Here is a 17,119-nt window from a genome sequence, read left to right as displayed (position 1 = left end):
AGAAAGAAAAGGTGTATGATAATCAATACTTGTATCCACACTTAAGAAATATTATTAGAAACTATCTTCGGAAACAGTCCGAGGAGGAATTCTCAATCTTACTCTTTACAAACGATTCTTTGTTTTGTTCCATTGGGCCCAAAGCCCGTTCTTTTTGTGATTGTCTAAAGCCATCCTTGAAATCTAAATTACAAACCCATCCTCTACAAATTCATTGTGAACAAAGGCCTTTCAAGCCCATTTTCCTCCCAGTCGTGGTTTGGAAATTTGAAACGTGTCCTTACAGTAATAATAATGATTAATTATCCAAAAAAGCAAATAATATAATTATAGTCTAACCTTCTCAAAAATTTCCTCAAGAATTGAAGTCTCAACTTGGTTAACTACATTCCCCTCGTTAGTTACAGTCTTCATTTTCATTTTCTTTTCCTTTTTTTTCTTAGTAGTTTGTTCGACCTTTGACATCTTCCTTTTAAATGGTGGTCGCCCTTTTTGACAAACAACCATTAGATCAAGAATTTTTCTAACTTCTTTTGAAATTACAAGACCATTGCCACATGAGGTGGAATCATTTTGAATATCTATAGAAATAGGCTTATTGCTACCATAAACATTTCCCCCATCCTTGAGCTCCCCTTTCATTTCACATATTTGTGTCATCGCATTCTTATATGCAGTTTTAGAATCTGCTACCAAATTAGCAACCTCTTAAAAGGTATTACACATCTTTTCATAGTGACGTGCTTCAGGTTTCAAAGACCAATTGTCATGATTTATTCGACCTTTAGTGTGCCTCATTTCAACATTTCCATTTGATATTTTTAAGATGAACTTGTCTGATATTCGATAAATCTTCCTATGAATGAAAACTAATATTAGATGCCTGCCTACTATCCCCTTGAACTCAAACAACCGGCATTTGCAGTTAACTTTACTATTATCCTCATTAAAATACACATGGAAAATTACACTCTGCTGACCTTCTCCATATGATACATCTTCACATACTTTATACTCGAAAAAGTTGTCATGTTCCTTGCATGAAAACAAACTACAACAAATACTTCCAACTATCTCATTTTGGAAATCTATAAATTTTCTCAAAGTGTAAGCACTCTAAAATTGTTTCTCCATCTCATAAATAGTTATTCAGGAAATGCGTAAATTGAAAAAAATTAGAATCTTCAATAGTTTCATTATGTACCTTTGCTACCAAAGCATTCTCAAATTGTTCAACAAATTGTTTTAAAGTAGTTTTCTTATTAAAATATTTATCAAAGAAAGCATTCATGCTTTCCCTTTGCTGTGTTGTTGACATTCTTGCCCAAAACATATCTTTCACAAAAGCTGGCACCCAATGGTGTTGCTCATCATACAACCCAAGTAACCATTCATTGCTTTCATGTTGGTATTTCTCAATAAATCTACCCCAACTTTCTTCGAATTCTTCTTTTGTCAATGAATCATGAACAACATTTTTCATACAAATTTTTATTGATTCATAGTCTTTGTACCCTTTAAATTTGTCAAGCAACTTATTCATGATATGCTACAAGCACCATCAATGTCATGCATTAGGGAAAAACAATCTCTATCGCTTTTTTCATGGCTTTGTCTTGATTTGTAATAATTGCATTGGAGGGCATTTAGACATGCATGCAAGCCAAGATTTAAATAGCCATATAAATGAATTTGTGTCTTCTCTTAAGATCAATTTACATCCTAGCAATGTTGATTTATGTACATGTAAGTTAGATTTGAACTTATATGAGAGAGTAAATAAGCTATCTAACAGTACATCTCGATGAGAAAACTCATGAGTGGCAAAAATGCAAGCTTTGACATTATAATGTCTAGAGAAGAAGAAAGCGATAGTAAGAATGTAAAGTGGACACAAGATGTACGTGGAAAACCTAAGGAAATGGATGAAAAACCACGATTTGAGCAAGAGAGAATCACTCTTGATCTATTTAGCTTTGTATTGTATGGAAGAAAGTGGTATCTCTTGTACAATAAATGTGTTCTTCCTTAAAAGAGAGACCTTGTTTTCTACCTTACTTCCTTATCAACTTTCTAATCTCTTCTCAAAAGATCTACTTCAGTTCTTCCCCTAATAGTCCAGTTGCATATTCCTCTTATAGTATGAGGAACATGGTTGAGTACAAAAATAGGTGTCAAGTCATTATTTTCTTATTTCAAACTTTACTATAACTAAGGTACTATTTGGTGACTGGAGGAGAGAGAGTACGCTAACATCAACACTATGGCATGAGGGTAGGTGACTTTGACACTAAATGGGGAACAACTCTTGAGTAATGAGAGGGACATCAAAGGCACTAAAGGTGATATATGTCCCTGAAGTTGTCCAACATACACTAAGCTAATAAGGGGTGTTTCTATAGCTGCTAACCTTAGGAGGTCACTATCACCATTTTTTTGAGTGTTTGAGTACCCATGTTAGATGCATATCTTATTACCTTCCTAAGGCAGTCACGCCCTTAGCATGGGCTAAGGATAATATCTTGTTGTTGACACCTCATTTTGCAACCCACATTTAACCTCACATGGAGGGTAAAAGGATCATTTCGCCTTGGAAATATGCATCTTGATTCTGGTCATTAGATCCTTAATCTCATTTCACAAAAATGATCTTGATATTGTAATGATCAAATCGATTAATCATAAGCCCTAATCAGACCATCAGATTGAAAGTTATCATCAAATCAAGTTTTGATGGCCGAGATGCACTATCACAAATTGAGTCCGAATATATGTGATTATGAATAATTGATTCCAATTGGTTATAATTATAATCAATTTGAAATTAATGATGTGTCATAATTTGATTGGTTAGAACTACATTTTATGGTAAGGTTGCACACACCTAATTAATTAGATAGTTAAACATTAATTATTCAATGAATAATTTGTGCAATTATCTTTTAATTAGAGTAAATTTAGAATCAATTAAGTCTGAAATGAGAGTGATTGGAGTCATTTAATGTTAATTAGGAGCTAATTTGGGACCTATTAATGTTAATTGCGCTGAAATCATTTTCTAACAAATGACCTATGGTCGCTATTTCATCGATATCTCTCAAAGTATTTTGAATCTATGAATGAGGTTTTTTTCCCAGAAACTAGACATCCGGGGCTTCAATTTAAGCACAAGAATGAGACAATTACGATCAGAATTGAGTCAAATATAATTTTTTGAAGTTGGCTCTACAGACTGTTACAGCAGCTACGAGAAAACCGAATTTTGGCTTGCTCCTCACTCCCACCAATCTCTACATTTAATGCACCAGATTTCCCCCAAAGCTAAAATGAGGTCTAGGTTCATGATTTTTTGTTAACCCTCATCAATTGGCATTCCATTCATATTTCCTCCACCACTATTATATAAACCTCCCCCCCCCCCCCTCTCCTTCATTCGAAGACTAAAAAACCCTCCATATTCTCCTCTATTGAGTTCTAGGAAGTTGAATAGTCTTGTTATATCTTGGTCTTCTTAAGACTCAAGGTATTGAGTGAGACTCACTCTTCTTCTTCTAACTTTTCTTTTCCTCCACCTTTAGGACCTCCCTCAAGAGTCTCCTCATCCATCATATGGATCTTGCATGAAGGTATAATCTCTTTCCCTAATTGTTTTTTTGTGTTGCTATGATGAGAGTTTAAGATTAAAGCATGATAATAATCATTTAAATTCCTTTGAATATGTTTGAATGTTCTTAATTGTTCTTATATGTTCTTTACATGTTCTTGGTTGTTCATCACATGTTCAAGCATAACACTAGTTTCGATCTTAAATCCACAACAAAAACATGAAAAATATGTTTGTTTAATAATTCTTTTAAATTCTTGAATCTAGGATATCACCATCCATACACATTCACTAGAATTTATTTTTCAAATCCAAATGAAATGCTTAATAAATTGAATTAGGGTTTATCACATGCACACACTTTAAATTCAACATGCAAATTGATTGATAATATATTGGATGATATGATATGAATGTTGGCCACCATAGTCTAGAAGACCAGTTTCACTGGGCAAGGTGGGTGCCTAACACCTTCCCACCTTGTGATATAGCCTCCGAATTTAGATCAAGGGTTGATAGACCAATGTTTATCCTTATAATTTTCAATTTTTAGATTGTAACTAGGAAATAAAGCTATGTACTTTATCTTAGATTGTATCTAGGATCAAAGCCATGTAATTTTCTTATGCCCAATGTAAATTCAATTGAAAATTAATAAAATGAGGAAATTTTCAATTTTGGTTTTCTTATTTATCCCAATAATTAAATAAGTGGCAACTCCATTGTAAAACCCTTAATCTAAAGGGCAAAATATAACTAATTGAATCTCCATTTTGAGAGGCAATAACATGACTCTACCCATTTACGTGGGTTTGGCCCAACGCGATATATAAAACGGGCCGGGGGCACGGTCTCTCACATTGGTAGCCAACGTTTCCTCTCCCTTGCTCACATGCACTCCATGTGTAAGGTCTAGATCTAGCCACATCGACACTCTTCCATGCCTTGGTAGGTGTACTGTACAATTGCCCATGATGGTTCACCCCAATAGATGGAGCAAATGGCATTTCATATTTGTTAACCATATATGTAGTGTCAAATGTAACCACATCACCAAAGTCTTTAAATGCTACCCTACCCCTTTCATCAGCTTAAAATACATTCTTTAACCAACCATCGTCATCAAAATCTATTGCATAAAAGAATTTTACCAAACTCTTTAAATGTTGCCATAACCCTTGCATCAGCCTAAAATACATTCTTTAACCAACCATCATCATCAAAATCCACTGTGTAAAAGAATTCAGAATTGTTAGCTTGCATTTTCAAAAAATAATGGTACATTGCACTAGTATCTCCTTCCCTAAGATGTGAATGTCTGACTTTTTCAATGTGATTTCTACAATCTTTTTTTCCTAGAAAAGACAAATTCTCATGTCCCTCTGCTACAACAACAAATAAATTAAAACTCTTGTTCATTCTAATACCAACTTTGTCGTTCAATTCAAGCTTTTTTTCACATGTGGTTCTTTTTATTATTCTATTGCATTTGTAAAATTAGGTCTTACTTGGACTCACTCAATGATTATGGTCAAGTACCATGGATCTAAATATCCACTTTCCATCTAGGCATAGAATCAACCAAAGTTGATCTTTGCAATCTTTTTTTTTTTTTTTTTTTTTAAGGTTTCAATTTAATTGGGTTGGTAGATCTAGTCCTTTTAATTCCAAGATGATTTAATCTAATCATTGGCTTTCCAATGTAACTACAAGCAACGGTCACATACCTTAACTCCCCCATCATCCCCATTTTTAGAAGTTCTTTTAGCTACCGCAAAACATTTTTCTTTAGCATATCTTCTATAATATATCACAATATCAACAATGGAATTAAACATCATTCCTAAGGTCCTCTACTTTGTTTTCTTCTCCTTTTGTTTCTACCATTTCATTCAACTCCAGTATTTCATTCTCGATATTATCTTCATTCGACTCCAAATCCACCATATCATTCTCAATATCTTCATTTGAATCCCCCTCCACCATATCTTTCTCGATATTATCTTCATTAAATTTCACATGTGAGAAAACATTTAATATTTCATCTGCCATGCCTATACAATATAGTTCATCTATCATGCCTATAAAATCATTTTAATCATAAGAAAATTAATAATTCTAAACTAAATATTATAATTTATCCTTTCAAAAATTTTGTGCTTCATATAAATGTGTTATTCACATTTATTTTGCAAAGCAAATGATGGATTACTTTTATTGTCTATAGCCCCTGGCCATTATTACAGAAGGAAAAAAAAAATCACGTTTCCAAAAGCAATAGAAAAATGGAAAACCCATTGATTACAAACACCAAATTCACAACTTCAAGATTGCATTTTTTTTTTTTAGTCCAATTTAGATTTCATTGAAACAAAATAGAGTACAACTGTACAAAGGGAGTTGAAGTGTTGAACCCCCAAGCAGTGGAGGACCCTGAAACAAGGGACTTCCCAGCAACAATTTATTTGAGAACACAACAAATAATTGACAAAGTAAACTAATAGCACATCAATACAAAGTGAACTAAAAAAATGCACAATAATTTTTACTGAATGAGAGCAATAATACAGGGAAAAAAAAAAATATCAAAGACTAACATAGAAATATAGAGAAAATACTAGACAAAGAGGAATGATCCTATGTAGTTGCGATCACCTCCTTGGATGGCAGATGGTGATTAGCTTTAAGATTTGGAAGATAAAATTTTTTTTTCAATAAATGGAGATGAGACGAATGATGTTTTCCGCGGGTTTAGGGAGCAGTAAGTTTTGGTTTTTCAGCATAGAGGTAATGTTTCTAAAAGTTGGGTTTTATTTTCTAGTGTGTGATGAGTGAGTTTTCCTTTTTTGCACTGTTGTTCCACTACTCTAGCCTCTACAATTCATTTTGGCTCTCAAGTTTTTTCACATATGGTTTTTGGGAAGGAGAAGAAGACTAGAGGAGTAAAGTTATGGTGGGATTTGTAATTCAAAATTTGGGATAATTAAGGTTTAATTCTTGTGTTGTGTTGGAGGGCCCAAGGTAATGAGGTAGCTTGCCACGTATGAAAGTTGTGAACAAAGTTGTGGTTTTGGGTGTGGCACCAGAATTACGAACCCCCCACCAAACATGTCATATCATTTCGAATCTTAAATCAACTAAACACTATTAAATAATTAGTTGAAGTAATTTATAATTTTCAATTCCAATAGAGGCTTTAATACCTTATTGTATTTGGAAAATTTGTTGCAATAACTTAAAATGAAGGAATTATTGCAATAACTCAATACCCATTATTTTTGCAATCTATTACAACAAATATTTTAAAGTGATAGATTGTTGCAACGAAAATATCATAGTAATAACTTCATTAACTTGATATCAACTATTTTACAATCTATTGCAATGACAAACATGAAATTGTAACAAATATATCATTACAATAACTTGATATCAATTATTTTACAATTTATTACAATGATAAACATAAACCAATTATCTATTATAATGATGGTATTGTTGCAATAATTTGACCACAATTATTTTTGTCAGTTATTTACAACCCATTGTAATAAAATTCATGAAGTGATAGTCTATTACTACTATATATTCAAAGCTGTAAATAGTTTATTATAACAACATATATATCATTGCAAGGGCGGAGCCATGGTGGTTGAGCACGGGCCATTGCCCCCCTTGACTCCTCTTAAAGAAATTTATAACTTCTAGTTTTTACCATTTAGGAACCAAGTCTTGAATGATTTGTCATTTGTCCCCTTTGTCACAGGAAAAAAGATAAATGACATTCTCCAAATATAAGAAAACTTAATTGGCAACTGAAAAATGAGGGAAAAGGCTTCCTAGCTAACTCTATTAATAGGAAAAAAGTTTCGTCAACCAAAGAATTTTTTAGTTTTATTTTCCTCAAGATTTATAGCTTTACACTATTAACAAAAATCATCACAACAATTTTTTTAGGACATCACAACCGTTATTTGGCAAGAATAGACATCATGACACTTTTTGTGTTTTAGTGTTTATCTTAATTTTTCTGAGGTATTTAAAATATGGGTCTTATATTTTACTCTAAATAATTATTATAAAAGAAACTACTAAATGTCTTTGTACAAAATTAAAACCTTATAGCCACCATTTTCTTTTTCTTTCTTCACCATTTCTTGACTTTTCAGTTTCAAATTCTGGAGTTTTGTTATAAATTCAAATTTTATAAACTTAGAAGAACAAAGAAAGAAATGTTGAGTTCTACATTTTTTTTAAGCAAATAAGGAGTGAAATGTGTATAGTGTATACAACTTTATAGGTATACTTTTATACTCTTAATAATTTTAGATTGATCTATTTTCTCAATTACTTTTAAGAAATCAAATTAGATTTCTAAAATTTATATATTTACATTAATATCTTACTTTGACAGTTAATAATTATGAATAATTATTTTTTTCTTTATTAATTTGTTTTAATGTTATGAAATTTATCCCGACCATGATAATGATATGAAATATATACTGTAGTTTACATTTATATTAGATATGTATGACAATAACAATTGTTTATTTTATAAGTTTATTATTATTTTTTTAAATATTGTCTTTTAATTTAGCTACTCTTGAACTGAAATCTTAGCTCCATCATTATATCATCATATCAAAGTTATCCTTAAAATATTTGGAGTTTATTACAATGAATTTTGTTGCATAAACTTATTATCTCAGATTTTATTGCGACACCTTATATTTAGTATTGCAATAAGTTATTGCAATAAGTTATTGCAATGATTTTTTTTCTTTACAATAAACATTTTTTCTTTGATTTTTGATTTTGCATATTTGTGCAGTATTCAATGTTTCATTGTTTATCACATCTATTTATAGTATTCAATACTCTGATATATCAGTAAATACCATTATTCAATATACTAGCGTTATGAAGCTTTAATGAATGTTTTACTCAATTTATTGTTTTGTTCTTCCATTTTTATGTTTCCTACATATGTGACTATTAGTTGAATAATATATTTAATTTCATGCACAAAAGTTTAGTATGTTTTCTACATCATTTAATGACTAACATTATTAGAATAATTGTACAATTAATTGTTACCAAATTCTTATAGTGACTATAATTCTACTAACTATAATTCCCAATTTCATAATAAGTTAGACAACTATAAGCTCATGTAACCTTAAAAGCAACCTATTTTTTCTTTTTCTTTTATTTTATTTAAAGAGGGACAAAAGCAATGTTGCCTTACAATAAGATAACCCTAAAGCCTCTCACACTAAGGTTCAAAATCTAAAATCATCATCTACCCACTCGATGACTTGATCCACTCAACAAATCTGATGGAATTAACCGCCATCCGTTGAAAACCTGATTTGATCAACCTCTCTGATCATTAGAAGGTTGAAATATGCTCCACCTGATCAGGTCGGATTGGATGTGAGTTAAGCCCAAACCTGATCCGTCCTAGAAACATGGACAACCTAGCCCATAAATATATATATATATATATATATATATTTTTTTTTTAAAGAAAGAAAAATTCTAAAATCGTCAAGCAGTTCAACTACAATTAAGGTGTGTTTGTTTGGAGGTGAAATAGCATAGATGGAAAATTTTGGAGAGAAAATGGGAAGAAAAACTTTTTGGAGTGTGGTTGGCTGGATGGGGAGGAAGAAAAATAAATGATGGGGCCCAGGTGTTTTTTCCGAGGGCCTATGAAAAAGTTTTCTCTCCAAAATAGAGAGAAAATTAAAGGGAAAAAATGAGGTTGCTTAATGGATAAAAATGCTCATGTGCAGTGTTAAGAGTGGAAATTCTGGAATAGAAGAGAGAAAATGGATTTGGAAAAGAAAGATTAGTTACTTCGAGGGTAACCACCTCCTTAGCAAAGGAAGAACTTAAAGAAAGGAAGAAGAGGAACTTAGAGAGAAATAGGAAGAGCAGGTTGGTTAATTCTTTGGATAATTCCTCATTCAACATCACAAATCTCCTCTCATACAATTCAATCTCATTTCCCCCCAAAACTTCCCAATCAATGCAACTAACTAATTGAGTACATCAACTACTAACTGGCTAGCAGAATTCAACTAAATAACTTCATACAACTCAACACAGCCACTACTCAATTAACAATGCTAATCATACAATGTTTATCAAATAGCTAATTTCCTAACATTACTCCCCCTATTAGAACATCTTGCCCACAAGATAAGGAAACTACTGCTGAAGAAGGAACAAATCCTCCCAAGTAGCATCTTCAAGTGAACCTCCTTGCCATTGTATAAGAAGCTAGGTAATAGTTCTCCTCCTAAGCTGATGAGACCTGGTTTGAAGCACAGCCACTGGTTGAAAAGTGAGAATGCGTTGAGAATTGACAGAAGGCAACATAGGAATGGAAATGTTGTGATTCCCAACTTAGCTTTTAAGCAAGACACATGGAATATAGGGTGAATGGCAGACTCAGCTGGGAGATCCAACCTGTAAGCTACCTCACCAATCCTCTCCAAGATCTTTCAAGGACCAAAAAATCAAGAGGAAAACTTGTTAGAACTCCTATATGCAGTAGATTGCTGTTTATAATATTGCAACCTTAGGTAAACCCAATCTCCAACATTAAAAACCCTCTCAATCCTGTGTAGGTCACTTTGCTACTTCATCAGAGGTGAGAACGTTGTTTGTTTTGTTTGTTTGTTGGTTGGGAAATATGATGAAATGTCTTTTTTCTAGAGGAAAGTGAAACGTGTTAAATATCATGAAGACATAAACATAAATGCATGTAGGGATTGGTGTAGATTGTAGAAGAAGAAAAGTATGGTGTGACGTTTGTCGGACAAAACAAAAATAAACAATGAGAGAGAGATGCCATTTTGAAGGGCTTATCCAAATTTTGAATGGCCTACCTATGGTTAGAATTCTATTCCATATCATGGCCCCGTTATTTGAACTTTTTCCTAAGATTTTTTTTTTAGAAGATTTTTGTCCTAAGTTAAAATATCAAATATCCAAAAACAAAAGGCTTATTATGTTGGGATTTAAAAAGAATATAAAATAAAAAAAATCTATCCAAAAAAAAAAGGGGGAATATAAAAAAGTTGAAAGATTACAACTTGTACTTTCCAATTGGAGGGTACATTGACAATGGACGGATTTAAACTTTATCCTTTTGGTTGGATTTGAACTTATCTTATATTTTATATATATTTTAATCTTGTCTAGTAAAAAAGAAAAAAATACAAGTGGAAAACAAACATTTTTTAAGTTGTTAAAATCCTTTTAAACCTTTACTAAAAAAAAAAAAATCCTTTTAAACCTTTCTAATTTATATAATAATAAAAAATTCCTTATAAATATCTATACATCTATGTAAATAAAGAAAGTTCAGCTGCTTGTGTTTGCTAAAATGACTTATGATGGACTTAGAAGGCATGCTATCCCTGAAAAGTGGTGAAGTCTTAACTCTTAAGTGTTGCTGGTTTTTTTATTTTTGGTAATTTACATGTCAGCCACCAGACCCCTGCATCTCCTTATCTCTTTGTTGACTTTTTGTTCAACTAGCAACTTTGCCATGTACACAAAACACGAGAGAGATAGAAATAAGAAAAACGAAAGAAAATTTGTAAATTTGTAACTTATTTTTGGGCTTAAATCTTAATTAATTGGTATGAGATTTACAAACAATTTGGAAATTGATTATGAATTTGGTTTTTGGAGCTTATGTATAGATTGATGACTTCGAAATTTATTCACGTGGTTGATTTGGGATTTAACGGTGTTGAGGCTTTGGATTGAAAACTTTGTTATAAATTTGAGATTTCATATTTGTGGGCCTTCAGAATTTGGTTAAACCATAGATGTAGTGTTTATGAAATTTAGTTCATCTAGATTTCTTAGGGTACTCTACTAAATAGATTTTCTTAAATTTTAACTATTCTTTAATGGTTTAGATTTTGCCATGTCAGCATTTCACTAACAATAAGCTTAATTGTTTTGTTTGCAATATTATTTTATTATTTTTAAGAGTATTGTTAGTGGAATACTAACATGGCAGAATCTAGATTCTTAAATCATAAAAGAATCATTAAGATTTAAAGAAATCTATTAGTAGAGCACCCTAGAAAATCTAGAGATCTAAATCCATGTTTATGTACTTAGTTAGTATAACCCAAGAATCACTCTTGCTCTGTTTAGCTAAGGTACTATATGGTGACTGGAGGAGAGAGAGTACGCCAACATCAACACTATAGCATGAGGGTAGGTAACTTTGACACTGCATGGGGAACAACTCTTGAGTAATAAGAGGGACATCAAAGGTACTGAAGGTGATACACGTGTCCCTGAAGTTGTCCAACATACACTCAGCTAATAAGGGGTGTTTCTATAGTTGCTGACCTTTGGAAGTCACTATCTCCATTTTTTTGAGTGTTTGAGTACCCATGTCAAATGCATATCTTACTTCCTTTCCAAGGCAGTCACGCCATTGGCATGGGCTAAGGATAATATCTTGTAGCCAACGTTTCCTCTCCCTTGCTCACATGCACTCCACGTGTAAGGTCTAGATCTAGCCACATCGACACTCTTCCATGCCTTGGTAGGTGTTGTACAATTGCCCATGATGGCTCACCCCAATAGATGGAGCAAATGGCATTTCATATTTGTTAACCATATATGTAGTGTCAAATGTAACCACATCACCAAACTCTTTAAATGCTGCCCTACCCCTTGCATCAGCTTAAAATACATTCTTTAATCTAGGGGTGTCCAAATAAAACTAGAACCCGACCCACCCGCCCAAACTGTCCGCTCTGACCTAAGAACCGGCTGACCCGACACCGGTGACTGGTTGGCGAAGGGTCTCTGCCCCTTGAACCCGAAAACGGCGGGTCGGTTGGCGGATTTGAGGCTAAGAAACCAATTTTCAATCAACCCGACCTTATACTGACTGGAAAACGTTGATTTTCTATCCCATCTGAGGAGATCCGGCCTGAACTCGAAGAGAGCAAGCGAGATAGCATTGATTTTCTATCCGATTTGAGGATATCCGCCCTAAACTCGAAGATATTAGGTGAGATAGCGCTGATTTTCTATCCGATTTGAGGAGATCCGGCTTGAACTCGAAGAGATTAGGCGAGATCTCATTGAGATTCGGCCAGATCTCGCCGAGTTCGGCCTGTTCTTTTCAAGTCCGCTGAGATCTTGCCCAAGATCCGGTCAGGTCTCGCCAACTCCAGCGGCTTTTGGAAAAATCCGACAGAGTTTCTCACAACCTGAAACCAACCGAGGACCAGTTCGTACAAGATGAAAATCCGACCACCCGAACCGACTCCGTTCACCGTTCGGCGGCGAGTCTAGGCATGGAAAACCCGAAGTGATCGGGTCGGTTTCGGGTTGGGCACAAACCCGACCCTGACCGACCCATGGACAGCCCTACTTTAATCGACCATCGTCATCAAAATCTATTGCGTAAAAGAATTTTACCAAACTCTTTAAATGTTGCCATAACCCTTGAATTAGCCTAAAATACATTCTTTAACCAACCATCATCATCAAAATCCATTGTGTAAAAGAATTCAGAATTGTTAGCTTGCATTTTCAAAAAATAATGGTGCATTGCACTAGTATCTCCTTCCCTAAGATGTGAATGTCTGACTTTTTCAATGTGATTTCTACAATCTTTTTTTTTTCTAGAAAAGACAAATTCTCATGTCCCCCTGCTGCAACAACAAATAAATTAAAACTCTTGTTCATTCTAATACCAACTTTGTCGTTCAATTCAAGCTTTTTTCCACATGTGGTTCTTTCTATTATTCTATTGCATTTGTAATATTAGGTCTTACTTGGACTCACTCAATGATTATGGTCAAGTACCATGGATCAAAATATCCACTTTCCATCTAGGCATAGAATCAACCAAAGTTGATCTTTGCAATCTATTTTTTTTTTTTAAGGTTTCAATTTAATTGGATTGGTAGATCTAGTCCTTTTAATTCCAAGATGATTTAATCTAATCATTGGCTTTCCAATGTAACTACAAGCAATGGTCACATACCTTAACTCCCCATCATCCCCATTTTTAGAGGTTCTTTTAGCTACCGCAAAACCTTTTTCTTTAGCATATCTTCTATAATATATCACAATATCAACAATGGAATTAAACTTCATTCCCAAGGTCCTTTACTTTGTTTTCTACTCCTTTTGTTTCTACCATTTCATTCAACTCCACTATTTCATTCTGGATATTATCTTCATTCAACTCCAAATCCACCATATCATTCTCAATATCTTCATTTGAATCCCCCTCCACCATATCTTTCTCGATATTATCTTCATTAAATTTTACATGTGAGAAAACATTTAATATTTCATCTACCATGCCTATAAAATCATTTTAATCATAAGAAAATTAATAATTCTAAACTAAATATTATAATTTATCCTTTCAAAAATTTTGTGCTTCATATAAATGTGTTATTCACATTTATTTTGCAAAGCAAATGATGGATTACTTTTATTGTCTATAGCCCCTAGCCATTATTACAGAAGGAAAAAAAAAATCACATTTCCAAATGCAATAGAAAAATGGAAAACCTATTGATTACAGACACCAAATTCACAACTTCAAGATTGCATTTTTTTTATAGTCCAGTTTAGATTTCATTGAAATTTCATTGAAACAGAATAGAGTACAACTATACAAGGGGAATTGAAGTGTTGAACCCCCAATATAAAGCAGTGGAGGACCCTGAAAGAGGGGACTTCCCATCAACAATTTATTTGAGAACACAACAAATAATTGACAAAGTAAACTAACAACACAACAATACAAACTGAACTAAAAAAATACACAATAATTTTTACTGAATGAGAGCAATAATACTAGGAAAACAAAAAATCAAAGACTAACATAGAAATATAGAGAAAATACTAAACAAAGCGAAATGAACCTATGTAGTTGCGATCACCTCCTTGGATGGCAGATGGTGATTAGCTCTAAGATTTGGAAGATAAAATTTTCTTTTCACAATAAATGGAGATGAGACGAATGATGTTTTTCGCGGGTTTAGGGAGCAGTAAGTTTTGGTTTTTCAGTAGAGAGGTAATGTTTCTAAAAGTTGGGTTTTATTTTCTAGTGTGTGATGAGTGAGTTTTCCTTTTTCGCGTTGTTGTTCCAGTACTCTAGCCTCTACAATTCATTTGGGCTCTCAAGTTTTTTCACATATGGTTTTTGGGAAGGAGAAGAAGACTAGAGGAGTAAAGTTATGGTGGGATTTGTAATTTAAAATTTGGGATAATTAAGGTTTAATTCTTGTGTTATGTTGGGGGGCCTAAGGTAATGAGGTAGCTTGCCACGTATGAAAGTTGTGAACAAAGTTGTGGTTTTGGGTGTGGCACCAGAATTACGAACCCCCCCACCAAACATGTCATATCATTTCGAATCTTAAATAAACTAAACACTATTAAATAATCAGTTGAAGTAATTTATAATTTTCAGTTCCAATAGAGGCTTTAATACCTTATTGTATTAGGAAAATTTGTTGCAATAACTTAAAATGAAGAAATTATTGCAATAACTCAATACCCATGATCTTTGCAATCTATTACAACAAAAATATTAAAGTGATAGATGCTGCAATGAAAATATCATAGTAATAACTTCATTAACTTGATATCGACTATTTTACAATCTATTGCAATGACAAACATGAAATTGTAACAAAGATATCATTACAATAACTTGATATCAATTATTTTACAATTTATTACAATGATAAACATAAACCAATTATCTATTACAATGAAGATATTGTTGCAATAATTTGACCACAATTATTTTTGTCAGTTATTTACAACCTATTGTAATAAAATTCATGAAGTGATAGTCTATTACTACTATATATTCAAAGCTGTAAATAGTTTATTATAACAACACATATATCATTGCAAGGGCGGAGCCATGGTGGTTGAGCGGGGGCCATTGCCCCCCTTGACTCCTCTTAAAGAAATTTATAACTTCTAGTTTTTGCCATTTAGGAACCAAGTCTTGAATGATTTGTCATTTGTCCCCTTTGTCATAGGAAAAAAGATAAACGACATTCTCCAAATATAAGAAAACTTAATTGGCAACTGAAAAATGAGGGAAAAGGCTTCCTAGCTAACTCTATTAGTAGAAAAAAGTTTCGTCAACCAAAGAATTTTTTAGTTTTATTTTCCTCAAGATTTATAGCTTTACACTATTAACATAAATCATCACAACAGTTTTTTTTTTTAGGACATCACAACAGTTATTTGGCAAGAATAGACATCACGACACTTTTTGTGTTTTAGTGTTTATATTAATTTTTCTGAGGTATTTAAAAAATGGGTCTTATATTTTACTCTAAATAATTATTATAAAAGAAACTACCAAGGGTCCGTTTGGATAGAGCTTATTGCTGAAAACTGAAAACTGAAAACACTGTAGCAAAATAATTTTTAAATGTGTGAATAGTACCGTGGGACCCATTTTTAATTAAAAAAAATCTTTAAAGTGAAGTTTGTGGGTCCCATGAACAGTACACGGGACCCACAAATGTGCTGAAAGTCAACAAAATCGGCTACTGTTCATGCACAGTAACATGAACAGTAGCCTTGTCCCCTATGAAACGCGTGCAGCAGAAGGGAAAAAAAAAAAAAAACGCTGAAGTCGCAGACGCAATAATTTTCATCCGTATCCAAACTCAGCCTAAATGTCTTTGTACAAAATTAAAACCTTATAGCCACCACTTTCTTTTTCTTTCTTCACCATTTCTTGACTCTTCAGTTTCAAATTCTAGAGTTTTGTTATAAATTCAAATTTTATAAACTTAGAAGAACAAAGAAAGAAATGTTGAGTTCTACATTTTTTTTAAACAAACAAGGAGTGAAATGTGTATAGTGTATACAACTTTATAGGTATACTTTTATACTCTTAATAATTTTAGATTGATCTATTTTCTCAATTTATTTTAAGAAATCAAATTAGATTTCTAAAATTTATATATTTACATTAATATCTTACTTTGACGGTTAATAATTACGAATGATTATTTTTTCTTTATTAATTTGTTTTAATGTTATGAAATTTATCTTGACCATTAAAATGATATGAAATATATACTGTAGTTTACATTTATATTAGATATGTATGACAATAACAATTGTTTATTTTATAAGTTTATGAATTTTTTTTTAAAATATTGTCTTTTAATTTAGCTACTCTTGAACTGAAATCCTAGCTCCGTCATTATATCATCATATCAAAGTTATCCTTAAAATATCTGAAGTTTATTACAACGAATTTTGTTGCATAAACTTATTATCTTAGATTTTATTGCGACACCTTATATTTAGTATTGCAATAAGTTATTGCAATGATTTTTTTTCTTTACAATAAACATTTTTTCTTTGATTTTTGATTTTGCATATTTGTGCAGTATTCAACGTTTCATTATTTATCACATCTATTTATAGTATTCAATACTCTGATATATCACTAAA

The 17,119-nt window shown here is 32.4% G+C and overlaps 1 pseudogene; it reads right to left on the bottom strand.

Annotated features, from left to right (window-relative positions):
- Positions 1-327: 327 nt before the first annotated feature.
- On the bottom strand, positions 328-13,976 carry LOC142639877 (protein FAR-RED IMPAIRED RESPONSE 1-like; annotated as a pseudogene).
- Between the last annotated feature and the right edge of the window lie 3,143 nt (positions 13,977-17,119).

This window comes from Castanea sativa, chromosome 6 (genome assembly GCF_040712315.1).
Source record: "Castanea sativa cultivar Marrone di Chiusa Pesio chromosome 6, ASM4071231v1".
In the NCBI taxonomy this organism is placed as follows: Eukaryota; Viridiplantae; Streptophyta; class Magnoliopsida; order Fagales; family Fagaceae; genus Castanea; species Castanea sativa.
Note: the sequence above shows the minus strand (reverse complement) of the source record. Positions and strands in the feature narration are given on the sequence as shown.